Source organism: Nelumbo lutea, chromosome 5 (genome assembly GCF_056320005.1).
Source record: "Nelumbo lutea isolate HS-2025 chromosome 5, American lotus-T2T, whole genome shotgun sequence".
NCBI lineage: Eukaryota > Viridiplantae > Streptophyta > Magnoliopsida > Proteales > Nelumbonaceae > Nelumbo > Nelumbo lutea.
Window position 1 is genome coordinate 44,071,800 of NC_142688.1, and position 15,147 is coordinate 44,086,946.

The window sequence follows — 15,147 nt, forward strand, 5'->3', positions numbered from 1 at the left end:
TACATATTTACCAATATACATATATACATAAAAATATGTATAATTTTAAGGTAGGTTCATTGACCAACCCGAGCCTGACCAGAGCCCGAACCCAATCTGAATGTATCAAATTAGAGTGTAGGCCGGGTTCGGTTGAAAAGATCAAACTTAACCTTGGTCTCGATCCGGGCTTGGGCCATAAGCCCAAGTTTTAAGGTCAGGCCCGAATTGACCATAAACCTAACCCAACCCGACCCGACCCACTTGTACGCCTATTTGAGGCCCACCTCGGGAAAACAGAAGCTGCCGTGCTTTGACCCGCTTAAACGGGCACTTCATTTCTACACTAACCTTAGGACTTGATGAAGATTTTAATTTCCTGGAACGGTTCTGTTAGTCCAGTGAGAACCTCAAGTTTCTGTCTCTAGAAATCCCCGAAGCCTATTACCCTTTATTCCTTTTATATTTTCATGATTCTTTCGCCTTTCTTGTCAGAGCTCAGGAATTTTTATGATAATTTCTGGTTTGAATGAAGTTTCCTGCGTCTGCCTATATCCATTTTGCACTTGGTGATTCTGTGCACCGTTATTTACTTCCACTCTCTGTATCTCAAGCTTCGTCTTAAGGATCCTCCAGTGCTTGCGTGCTACCCCTCCAGAAAATTTTTTGGCAAATTTTCAGAAGATTTGGCATTTACCTCCATTCTAACTAGACTAGCGTAAGAAACAGAATTCAGTCTTACGAAGATAACTCATAACTTCAGAGATTTTTCTCTTTGAGCCAAAACTTAATTCTTCTATTTTTGTGTAGCACTGATTCATATTATCAAACCAAACACAGCCGTGAGAGAAAACGAATCCCGGGATCAGAAATTCAGAATACACCTATTAGAGGTCCCACCATGGAGATGGAGAAATCTACTGGACTGAAAACCGCTTGAAACATGATTGCAGCTGTGAGTTTCTCTGCACAAATTTGAATTAGCAACTCGATTCAATTAAGCAGACATATTCGACCATATGGTGCTGGCTAGGGGATATTTGGTATATGGAGGCGATGTGGTTCTGTTAGGGTCCACATCAGAACCACGTTTTTTTGTTTCAAGTAAAACACAAATAAAACATGTTTAGTTAGACCATTTGAGGTTACAACAGCCACACCTCACAACACAACACAGCACGACCAATTGAAACATCAAATAGATGTTTCCTTCGATGGCTATTGGAGCTGTTGCACTTCAAGTAAAAATGTTCATACAATGCTTGTTTAGCAGTCATCCTTGTAATGTAGCAGAGGATAAACTCCTTACATTTTGATTCATTTGATTGCCCCAATTGATTTTCCTTCCTCCACCAAACAGTAAAATACCAATTCAGCTAAGAAACAAGCTGCTAAGAAGCTTGCTTTCCATCAGACATAAGGAATTCACACAAAAGGAGAAACAAAAAAATACAGAATGTGCAAAAGCATTATACATGCTCATACAAGACAAGCTAGATACAAGATTGATGAATTCATTTCAGAAGAAGTATCCATGAACTAAAGCGCAAAATTAGCAGCAGGGAACATATATTCTAAATTCAGAAGCAATGTCTTGAGGTGCTGCTACAAAAATAAGCAAATATGTACAGATTGATCTTGGCTGTAGACATTCAATCAATTTCTGAGCTCATCAAAGAGAACACCAATTGTGTGGCCTTTACCAATGGCTTCTTAAGGGCAACTGAAAGAACTTTGACAATTCGTTGTGTCCTAAACTCGAAGCACTTGATGTACAATTGATATAGGGGTTTCAGCATCTATATCTCTGTAAAATGCTCCTTAATGTCTCAAGTACCTTCAATGCCTCTTAATGTACACACATTTCCAAACTCAGTTCTACCTTCTTAGGCTCAAGATCATCCGCCATGAAAAATATATCATCTCACAAAAATATACTACTTTATTTGTTTCAAGAATCGAGCATTCAATTATAAAATACATATTGTGCATCAGGTCATGCATCTAAAAAGATATATTATCTGATATCATGCATCAGATCATGCATCTTGAAATATATATTACTTGACATCATGCATCAAGCCGTGCATCTTGAAATATATAATACCTGATGATAATATGTTGCCTTACTAGCCTCAAGAATCGAGCATTCAGTTATTGTAATGCATCATGCAAAATCATGTACAAGGTCATGCATTTTGAACTATATCATGCATTTTGAATGATACATTACCACTCTTACATTTTTTTAGATATTGGAAAAAGAATCATATGATAAGTTCTTGAAATAGTCGTTTCCAATATCTTGCATCGATTCAATTCTCTGTTGATATGATGTGATAGAATGAAGCCTACTCCATTAATCCATATACAATTTCTCATTTATGATGGATATTCATTCCACACATCATCTAGTAGAATAATAAAGCTCTTCCTGTCAAATAAGTCTCTAAGATTATAATGCTAAATTTGATTGCTCTCACATCTAAAACTTAGAGACATATACCCAAAATTCACAAATGGAAGTGCTCATTCTCCTATTTATCACTTAGGCTAGTTAGGCCAAATTAATTTTTCCCAAGACCACCCATGCTGAAAACTGAAATCACCAAGTGAATCTCCGTGATTTCCATGGCTAATTAACTTCACAATCATATCTACTTAATCACTTACTCCAACAACTTCTAAATAAATGAGAAAAGAGAGAGTCTCTTTGTGCTCCTTAGGCAAACGGAGTTGCATAGCTTTATCTCTTATATCTGACTCTGAGGGCGAGGCCTAAGCATCGCAGACCTTATCTCTTATCTCAGAACCCCTTTGTATCTCTACTTGGCGCCTGAGATCTGCACTTGAACAAGCCTTCCACACAACAAGCTGCACTCACTGTCTCAGCTAACCACTCCCCACTTCTCCCATTTATCCGCTGCTATTGTCTGCACTGAAGTATGGCCTATCTTCTTCAAGGTTTCCACAGCACCGGTAGAAAGAAAGTATTCAAACGCTCAGATCTTCCAACACTCGCAAGAAGAAAGAAAGTAAAAGAAACCCTAACAGGCCATGTGAAACGACTGACAAGTCGGAAGGGATGGGGTGAAGCCTGTGGATAGTCCAATATATGGCCTCAGGCTGCATGTGCTTTTCTTGATACTTTCACCCAACCCAATAAAATAAAGCCGAACAAATGCTAGCCACACATGCCCAAACCCAAAGAATCTCATCTCTTTACTGTGTTATATTTCAGGCAAAGCATATGCTCTGCTCAAAGTAAAATCGGATGCTCTTTGCTGATTATTATTCTGCAATCTGCATACATCAACGTGAATGTGCAGTGGGTCAGTGGCGGTGTCATTAACCAGAGTATCGAAAGGCTCAAGTGGTAAGGATTTGCTTGGAAAAAAAAAGGCAGAGGAAATCCACTGAACACAGAGTAAATGTTGCTTTGGACGGTGGAGAATAAAGCCACGTCACCCATTTATCTTTGAAAGGTTTAATATTCGGTACAACTGGGCAAAAAAGTCAAAAGTGAAAGGACCGAAAGTAAGCAGCAAGACACCACTAGCTTCATAAAAGGGTATTCCCCGATTGAATTGCCTTCATAAAAAGCCTAAAAGGGTATTCAGCAACCGTTTAGACCGGAAGTAGCGGCCAAAATGGTTGGACCATTAAACCTATGACCAAGTTACTGAAATGCTTCTTATGCAGTCCTTTTAACCATGGTTTTAAAAACGACCCAGAAACGAAATTGTTATGGCCATTGGTTTTTGGGTCGATGGTCCGATTGTTTGGTTCGAATGGATGATTCATTCTGACAATAAAAATAAAATAATAATAATAATAATAATAAATAAAAATGGCCAAAACCGTTGAATGGGTTGATAGATCGATGGTTCGACCACCCGGGTCAATGGCGAAATTGTTATGGCCATTGGTTTTTGGGTCGATGGTCCGATTGTTTGGTTCGAATGGATGATTCATTCTGACAATAAAAATAAAATAATAATAATAATAATAATAAATAAAAATGGCCAAAACCGTTGAATGGGTTGATAGATCGATGGTTCGACCACCCGGGTCAATGGGTTATTGACCAATTCAACGTTTTTTGGCCAAGGACTAGGTTTAGGATAAAACGGAACCAGTTGCTTAAACGATTCCCGGGCTGAATGGTCCAACCATCCAAATCAATGGCGATTTAAAAACCATGCTTTTAACCCATCATGAGTCATGACTCAGCCAGTTGGACCAGTGGCTCGTTCACTATTTAGGATAAAACGGAACCAGTTGCTTAAACGATTCCCGGGCTAAATGGTCCAACCATCCAAATCAATGGCGATTTAAAAACCATGCTTTTAACCCATCATGAGTCATGACTCAGCCAGTCGGACCAGTGGCTCGTTCACTACTGATTTGGGCCAACCTCCAACTTTCTATTTTACAAAAAAAAAAAAGAACGTTGGTTTGGTCAATGACCCATCAACCCAGGAGATTGAACTATTATTGTATTAACCCATTCAGTAGGGTATTGAGTTCTTGCATTATTTTACTTTATGATTTTTTATATTGATAAAATCGAATGTTGACCCATTGACCCAAACAGTATGGGGACTGACCATTGAGCCACAATCAAATGTACCCGGCCGACCCGGACAATTAAACAATTACTTTTATATTTTATGGGTATGGTTTCGACTTTCGAGCGACCCAGATCTGGGACCAAATCTGAAACTATTGCAATACCAAAAAAAGTCTGGTACCATGGACCAGTTACCCGGTATTTAGCTGATAATTTCGAAAGAAATAATTAATTAGATTAAACTAAAATTGGAGTAATTCCAGTAGGGACGGATGAGTTGAGCCCGGATCTAGATGTGCTGCTCACTAGAGTTAAAGGGCCGTTTGAATGTTTCTAAGCTTCTAGGGTAGCCTAAAATTGAATGTTTCTAAGCTGTGTAGATCACTATTCACTATATTCTTCAATATCTTATTATTTAATTATATCATCCACTAAAACACAAAATAATAAGTCGTTCAGTTAAGAAATTTCAGCCGCTATCAAAGAGCTACCCTCGTTTCCTATCTGTCTAACCATTTGAAATAGAATTGTTTTTGTCATTTCACTAAATTATGCCACCTTCACTAACTCCCCAAAACAATATGCTATCATTTGGACAAATTATGACGAGATTTCTGGTAGCGCAATACATGTGATACTAAGATGATGTTTGGCATCGATGATGATTTTTCACACTTGATTTTGTAAAAGTCAGTGATTACTGAAACCAGTGATTTTGTTATTTAGTATCATTTTCTACATGCCAATCAACTTTTTAGAAATCACTTTTAAGATTATTTGGTACTGATTTTCAACTATGATTATTTTTTATTGAAGCATTGAAACACCTTCTTGTCCCTGCCATGTAGGGTGCCACCTCACCCAATAAAAATCGAAATCACCTAATTTGGTGATCCCTCACCCAAACTGATTTCAGGGATAGTTTTTGCTGATTTCCCAGAAATCAACAAATCAGCCAACTAAACAAGAAAAAAAATCACCAATTCTTCAATTCCTAATGTGGGCCCAACGTGGCATCGAATTTTGGGAAATCAGCACTGATGCCAAACATCACCTAAGAAAATACAATTCAAATATTGGGAGAAAATTAAGGCTATATTTAGGTAGACTTCTACTTTTGTACTTTTAATAGTATGAAAGTACAAAGTACAAATACAGCTTTTACTTTGATATTTTTGCTCTAAAAAGCGTTTTGGGTAAAAAATTTTGAAAAGCATGATTTCCAAACCAAAAGTACCATTTTCTATTTGCCAAAAGCACCCTATCAATCATGTGATTCATCCCGTCTTATATGTGACAAAGGTCACATTATCCATGATTAACCACTTGTATACATTGAAAATACACACACTTGCCACATATACACATCATGTACAGTAAATTTACACATGGAAACCACTTAGAATTGACACTTGGCATACATTTTCTAACTAACTACTTGTGGCATTCACTACATTAACCATCTGTAATTAATGAAAACATTAATAGCCATATCAAGCTACAATAATAACTAGTAATTAATACTATCATGGGATATTTGTCTCCAATATTATAAGAAACAGTAGTTCAGGAGCTAACCACATACCACTCACCAATTGGTTGTCTCTCTATCACTATTCCGATAGTCAATCCAATCCTCACCCCACACTACTTCTAGCCGGTATGTATTTCATCCTTCTCTTTCTCCTTCTCCCACTCCTAAATTTCCCTCTTAATAGCATCCCTGATGGACATTTTTTTAATTGCATTTTTCAATCCTTCAAATGTGGTTTCTTTTTCTAATGCCATATCAATATAGCATTTCAGTTCACCCACCTCTAATCTAAGAAGGTGTAGTTCAATTTTCATTTCATTATTGTTGTCCATAGCCTGTATAAAAAAAAGTTACTATATATAATTTGAACGGAAAAAAAAAATCAACCATCTACATATTAATATTTAACCCAAATAGTACTTAGTCCAAATGAAACAAAAAGTTGATAAGTCCTGATCTATATAAGTCCAAATAAAACATATCATCTAGTAACCAAACCAAATAGGAACAAAAAAAGAACTCATTCAACTCCATCATTTGATTGTCTAGTGATTGGGAGATTGTATTTCACAGCCATCTGTCTCATAATGCCATCCCTAACCCTCTCCATGTGTCGACGACCTTGTACCCCAGTATCAATATGCACAACTCCTAGGGGTGGCACACTACCAATTTCCTCATTCACAATCACATTTGGGTTTGTGAAGTACTTCACTTCAAGCAAGTCAATGACCCCATGCATTCGAATATAATTGCGCAGTGCACAACATGCAAATACAATTTGGACTTGGTTTTTCATCTTGTAAGGAGGCATTAGTTTTAGAATCAGGAATCGAGCCTTGAGCATGCCAAAACATCGCTCTATAACATTTCGTAGTTGAAAGTGTATTCCGTTGAAATATTCTCTAGCAGTTCTAGGGGTACCTTGGCCTCTAAAGTTAGATAGATGGTATTGTTCTCCTCGTTAAACACATAAGAATCCATCCATGTTTGTGTAACCAGAATCAACCATGTAGTATTTGCCTACATTATTGACAATTTCATGAATCTATAAGATCACATGCACCATTTCTCATGGGAAAAAAAACAAAAACATAAAAGGTTTCCATATGGAGGGGAAAGAATGATCCTATACCGGTTGATGGGTGAGGAAAATTTTGTAACGTATCTTGAACTGCTTCTAGGAAAACCCAAGAATCATAAGCACTCCCTTCTCATCCAGCATAGACAAATGTGGACAACATATTGAATGTACAGGCACACATGACATTTTGAGTGGTAGTGAAGCTTCTACCATGGAATGGAATTTTCTTGTCTATTGGGAGATGTGCATGGATATGAGTGCCATCTATTGCACTGGTACAGTCCTACATACGTATAAGTAATAACTAAGCATATTGAGGTTGTATGTGGTTCATAAAATGACTGAGAAAGATATCATGGGTACCTTATAAAATGGATAAAACTTTGGATTAGATTGGATTTCCCTTGGGATGATGCTCATGTTAGGACTCCTTATGTAATGTTTTGATAATTCAACCATAGCTTTCAACATAGAAATGAAGTGGCGGGAGATTGTTTCCCCTAAATATTGAAACTTATCAAGAACTAAACTGTTCGAGTTGTAGTGTCCAATAGTTGACATAAATATAACAAGTTGCTCCTTCATACTTACAAACCGTGTGTCTCTAAGGAATCCCCTCCCTCTTAGCTCATTGCCCAGTCTCATAAATAAATTTATATCCATCCTAAATAGGTCTAGACATCTGTCTGGATTACCATGTAAGACATTTTTAAATCTATTCTGCCCATGTCAAACTATCATCTTTATAGGGTATCTTGTGTAGATTTCTCTTCACATAATACTCAACACCAACCATAACTGCAAATAGGATGGCATCATCTTGCAAAATTTCATCATCATTGTTGTTGGTATCACTAACATCATTATCTTCTAATATACTATCAATTCCTCTTTCACTACTTGAACTTACATGTGAGTCAAGTTCAGATATTTCAGGCATGTTTAAGCTATAACATAATTAAAAGTTAGAATATGTTCATCATGTATAAAGCCATGACAGTCATAATAGTGAAAGGATTCAATATATTCCCATATAAGTGGTAAGACAAACACACACACACATACAAGTTCTATCACCAACACAAAAGTCATAAGCATAAGATTTCAAATCCTTCAAAAAAAACCAAAATGAAAGGACCTAACATGTTCCCATCATAAAACAAACAAAAAAACATAAGTCTATCAACATAAGTCAGTGTTTATCCGGTTAATTTCCCCAGCTATCTACTCCCACTCTCCCCTCTTAACCATCCATGTCAACCATTCCTTCCTACGTGCTTATGGAAGATTAATAAATGCCTCTCTAAATGCCAAACAACCTAGTTGCTTTGACAATCTCATCCATGTTCAAATCCTGCATCTCATTCAAAATCTAGATGCATTTCCCCATATTCTACTCAGCACGATTATTGCCACGTGCAACTAGACAAACAGTCCTCCTATTATTTGCACTAGCAATGCCTTTCATTGCATTAGAGACTTCGGGTTTACCGATTCTTCTCCTTTATGGTAGCTCGGGTGGTAGATGAGTGTAAGAGTGGGTCCCCATCCCCATTAGTAAAATTTCCAACCGGGGTGTTATTATTTTGGTGAGGAGTTTGCGGGGTAGACTGTTCCTCTACCTCATCAGTTGACACCACACCTTGTGCCTGTGAAGTTGCAGCTGATCCAAAAGCTACGTTATCACCAAAAATCAAGTCAAGAGTGGTGAATTCTAGGCACCCATGTTTCTTGAACCTCTTTTGCATCGGGATTCACCTAAATAGTGGCAAAGCGTACTCTTAATAGTTGAAGAAGATTGTCCTATTGAAACCAAAAAAGTATAGAGTTTTCACAGAGGGTAGGGTTTACACCTTAACATATTCATCCCACACACAGTCAACACAAGTGATTAACTTTGTCCTATGATCCCAACCCAATCCAGTATACTCCTTCAACTTCTTGAATGCTCAATACCTTATTCTTAGTGCACTGAGTTTATTCCTAAATTGCTTAATTTTGTACTTCAGCCCAGTTGCCAGGAAGTACTCTCGCATCATGGTCTTCCATGCATTCCTATTAAAAGTCATTGTATTCTGACCACCGCCCTTCACTTGGTCCACCATTATGTCAATGAAAATGTTTTCAAGCTCTGCAGTCCAGTTGATCTTCAAATGATGGGAGTGATGCCTGACTAGTGCTCGTGTTTTTATTTCTAATATACATACATACATACATATATATATATATTGTGAATATGTGTATGTGTGTATATATATATATATATATATATATATATATAGAGAGAGAGAGAGAGAGAGAGAGAGAGAGAGAGAGAGAAACAAACACACACACATTATATTGTAAACGAAAAATGGAAACATAGAAAAAAAGGTAAATGACAAACAATGGTTTTGTACCTAACAAATTGGTTTCGGATTTCCAATTGATAGCTACAAATAAAGAGAAAAAATGGGATCAACCATTTTTGTTGAGTATGGATTCCCATGGATCTTGTGTTCCCTCACAATAAGAACTCATACAGATCAACCAAAAACAAGCATTCATAACATAAATGCATCTGCAATAAAAGCTCCAGCATTGAGAGATGTATACATTAACAACCATCAAGACAGGTATTAACAATGGGTTAATGAGGGCATTCAATGGTAGACAAATAGATCAATGGCAATCATCAACATATGGTAATTCAAATGCATACAAACATATCAATGGCCGCAACAAGTAGTATACATGCCTACAATGAAGAAATATAGGCATCCATAAATTTATACAAGCAATAATAGTGGAATAATATGGGTATTCAGTAGCAATTATCAACATATAGGTATTTAGATGCAAACAAAATTATCAATGGCCACAACAAGTATAAGTCAAGAGTAATATCAGGTTTGTTATGTAAACAAATGCACAAGTAGAATTGTATAGAAAAGGGAATGCCATAGGAAACCACTATAACATTAGACAACAAGCTCCCTACCACATTGGCTCATGTTTAATGTTTTGGAAACCAGAAAGAACTTGCTCCATAGTATACATGTCAAGAAAACCATGATCATCTTCATTGCATAGGAAAGGAAATGCCATATGAAAAACATAAATAGTACCCTCCACAACAATCAATAATGGAAATGCCAAAAATAGGGGAATCGCATATCATTGTCAGAGACGGTTGATGAACAAGTAATAAACATTACATTATACTTGTATTATAGCTATAACACTCCAATTTGTTACTGGATTTGTACAGACAGTAAACAAGCTATAAAACATTCCATTAAACTTCAAAAATAATTTAGGAAACAAAGAATTCAACAACAATTATTCTAGTAGTTGTAAACATGCAATAAGCATACCATTAAGCTTGGAGATATTACATGAAATGGAGAAAAATGTTAAAAGAAAGTGGGAAATATGAAATCGAAATCCATACTTGTGATTTTGATGAGGACTATGCTTCTGGCAGTGATTTCCAATGGCAATGGTGGTAGGAGCTAGGCAATGGCAGAGCAAGAACCTATAGCAACAAAGAGGCTAGGGCTTGAAGATGAAGGGTGAATGGGGGAGTCTCAATCGAGGGGTTTTATCTGAATGGTGTTCACATGTGACCACCCTTCACATGAGATGGAAGCAGACCTTCCCAAAAGCACAAGCAATAAAAGTCAATTATGTCCTTTTAGGGGGTTTTGTGCTTTTAAAAAGTATAAAATCCAAAGTAGAAAGTATGCCATCCAAACATGTTGTGGTGCTTTCGTACTTTCGTATTTTTTAAAGTATGAAAAGTTTATCCAAACCGGGCCTAATTTGTACATACAAAAATATTGGTGGTTTAGGTTTTATTCCAGCAGCCCATATCGGAAATTAAGCCCTACTTGCTAAATTATTGTGGACATTTCTCACTTCCCGACATGCCTTTTGGGCCAAAATTATAGATGTAAATTACTTGAAAGGTCAATCATTTTGGTGTTCAAAGACACACAGTCAAGTTTCCCAAATATGTTTAGGCCTTCTTAAATCCAAGTAATTGGTTCTAAAAAGGATCTATGTGGAGTTTGGGAGATGGTTGGAATGTTGAATTTATGAATGATTCATGGTGTGGCAAAGGATTAATTCTTGGAGGTGATAAAGATTCATCAATTTTAATTAGTTGAATTGCTTATTACATTGACAATTCTTGTATGAGTTGATTGTTTAATCTCCCTCCTTAATTTACAATAGTATGACAATTACAATTAGTTACTCAAGTTTCATTGCCACGTCCATCTACAGGAATTTCTAATAAACTAGTTTGGACATATACCTATCATGGTAATTTTACAATATCTTCATGTATCAAATTACTTCAATCTAACAACCTAGTGGGTCCACATCCAATTCATTACATGGAGATATGCAATGGCACCATCCATGGAAATTGAAATTGATCCCCTCATCTATCAAATGTTTCTTTTGGAAAATGTGTGCATAGTACTTTACCTACTGGATCCAAACTATAGTCTTTCATCGAAATCAAATCTACTAATTGCTCGATCTATAGAAATGTTTATGAGAATCTTCTACATCTTTTCTTATGTCCAAGTGTACAAACAGTCTAGTATGGCTCTTGTCTATAGTTTCGTCTTGTACATTAGGTTTAGTTTGGAAGGAATACAAATAAAAATATATAGTGCAAAATCTTATATTTTGTACTATTTCTTATGTATTTATACTGTATACATTTGTATTTGTACTCATTCCAAGTTGAGCCTTATGGTTTTTTAGACGTGACAAACTTTATTACCTTATGGTGGAGTATAGATCAGGAAAATTATAACAAGGATGATTGTTGGTTGTTACAAGGGAGCCTTCTCATGCAAACCATTTGGTTTACACGAAATGATTGCATTTTCAAAAAAGAAATCAACTTTTGATCCAATAAAAGTAATCATGCAATCATATACACAATTAGATCATATTTTAAAGGCTTGAAAAACTGAGAATATATCAATTCATTCTACTATTGAGAATATATCAATTTGGTTGATGTGTATTGTATTGGAGGCTTTTCAATACGCCTCTATAGTGGGTTTTTTCGGGTCAGACCATGGTTCAGGGGGTAGACGGGCCTTAAACCAACCCCTCTAAACCAAAATGAAAAAAAAAATAAAAAACAATTAAAAAACAAACCTCAATACAGGCCAATACGCCCCTACCAACATATCAGTTGTATCAATATTTTGAACCTTGCTAGAAATAAACCATACGAGACATGAGAGTCCTTGGCTTAGTTATTGGATAGTCTAGCTAAACTCATTGCACTCAAATTTTGGTGTATCTACTACAATCACTCTTGTATCTATCATATCAACTATTGACATTATAGCCAACAACAAGTGTTTATTTTAAAGCTAATTTAATCTCGTAGTCTAAAACATTCCAAGCTTCAACCCTGTAATCTTTATTATTAACATGACTTATCACCACCTAAGTAATATCTCTTTACCCAAATCCTTACAATATATAATGATAAAAAAAGGGAATGCCTTTTGTCATCTGATGTTGGGAACTCGGAATGGAGAAGTTTCCTTATTTCCAATCAACTAATGGCCAACAAGAGAAGATTAAGATTTTCCACCCCTTTTACAAATGAAGCAAACAAAATTCTGTTATTGTAGAAACCAGAAGGCAAAAGCTACTTGAGACTCAGTTTTATCACCAATAACAAAATAAATAAATGAATAAATAAATAAAACCCATCCACTTTACAATGGTTCTTTTCAGATAGGTTTACTTTACATGGAGTGGACCTAATGGTTCTTTACATTCATTGTTGTTGACTTGAAATTCATGATTATTTACAAAAATGAAAACACTATCACATTCCTAACAATGTTGGATTGTAAAATACTCAAAAAAAAAAAAAAAAAAACAGAGGGAAACAATAATAAATACATGAACTTGACTTTTGTTATGAAACATTTTGCATGAGACACAAGCATTTGGACATTATATAATTAAACTGAAATGGCAAGGGCAAGCATTAGTTATCAACCAAGTTGATAGATGGAATATCTTAATGTTCCATTTCTTCACACCTTTCATCAGATTATTTAAGACAAGATTCCTCACTTGATTCTTCTCCTCCTAGTGTTTATCCCTATTGTCACAATCAATGATTTCAACTCTGGCTTATTCTCAATGATGACCTCTTTATCATATTAACCAAACCATCAGTCTTCATTTTGTCTTTTGAGTGCTTTAAAAAACCAAGGCCTAAAGCTAAATGTTCTCATTCTAGCACCCTTCTCTATATTGGATTATTGACTAAATAGTATTAAAAGAGTCATGTTTTGGCTTTGTCTATTTTAAGTAGTCTAATGTTTTGGGTTGTTTGTATTTGAGGGCTGACTTACACAATGTATAGCTCATTGCAAGCTTCTTTGTTTTTATCGTGTTTGTGCATTTTTTCTTGTGACTAGTAAATGTGCACGTGTGTTGTACATAATAGTTTCAAATGACAACAATAATAAAAAAACAATAGCAATAATTTTGTGTTCTTACTAAAATAAGAAAGATAAGTAATCAAAGCATAGTGTGTATATCAAGAAACCAATGATCTATTTGACCAAGTCAATAGACTATAGATGATGCATTTATTTTCTTTTATCACAAATATTTTTACATTCTATTTTCATCACTAATAAAAATATTCTTATTTATCAATATTTTTTAATAATCTATTGTATTTTTACTTATTTTTTATTTTTATTATAACATTATAACATCATGGAATGATTCATATGACCTAGGTGGTTGAACATTGTCCTATATTACATGCATAGATGTGAAAACAAGTTTACTTTTGGGACAATTTTAACTATCATTATTAGTAAAAATAAATCTTATTTTTCACAAATACTTTTGTTTCCAATTGAGCAAGATAGTCTATGTACTAAGGTTACATACCAATGGGTGGGATAGTAGGCTCCGTGCCAGTAGAGTCTGAGCTTATTCAACCTAGAAAGGTTTAACTAACCTCTATCCGTTGTTTTTTAACCACATCAAATACTTAATAGGTAATGGATTCCAAGTTGAATTGTTGAAAATTTTATGGTGGGTAATAGTCCTTTAGCCTTGCAATTCCCTTGACTTTTTCTTCTTTCCCTTAACCTTGAAAGAACAATTTCAAGCTTTATGCTAAATTCTAACTCAAATGACTCTTGGACCTTCAGTTGGTGTTGAACCCTTGGAGATCATGAAAATTTGAACGTTTATAACTTAAGTCCTTGCTATTTTATGTTTGCATCTCACCCAAGCAGTTAAATCACAGAATTTGGAGTGCACACACTTTGACAAATCATTTGTTAGTGTATTACAATGAAAGAAAAAAGGGTTGACTTTTATTTATTCTTTTTAATTTGAATTTAGTGAGTCTGAATCATGTTTACGATCTGATTTCACAATGGAAATGTAGAGGCTTAGGAAAGAGAGGGAAATTATATTGGAATTTTGTTCCTCAAGCTATCATGTGGACCATTTGGGAGGACTATAATTTGCACATTTTTGAGAATAAGAGTAAATCTTTCAAAGAGATTCTTTATCACATAGTAGGCCATTGTAACTTTTAGGCTTCGAGTAGTAAGAAGTTCATGGGAATTGGTTGGAAGATATGAAAAGGAACCTAGTTTGCATGTTCTTGCATTCATCTCCTTTCTTCCCCCACTCCTAGTAGGCCACCCTCACTTGATGCAAATGACATTGCTCTCAGGTTTAATGGTAGCTTCTTGGGTAACCCCAGTTTGATTGGTGTAAGGTCAATTTTTTGGCCAATTAGTGGTGGGACCTTTTGGGCTTTTAGTGGGCCTATTGGGATTACAAGTTCCTCAAAGGTATAGATCCTAACCTTCCTCACCAATCTTCGAATAGTTGAATAGCTAGGGTTAAGTCCATTTATGATTGAGGGAGATTTTGCAAATACAATGATGTGGCTAGCTTCCA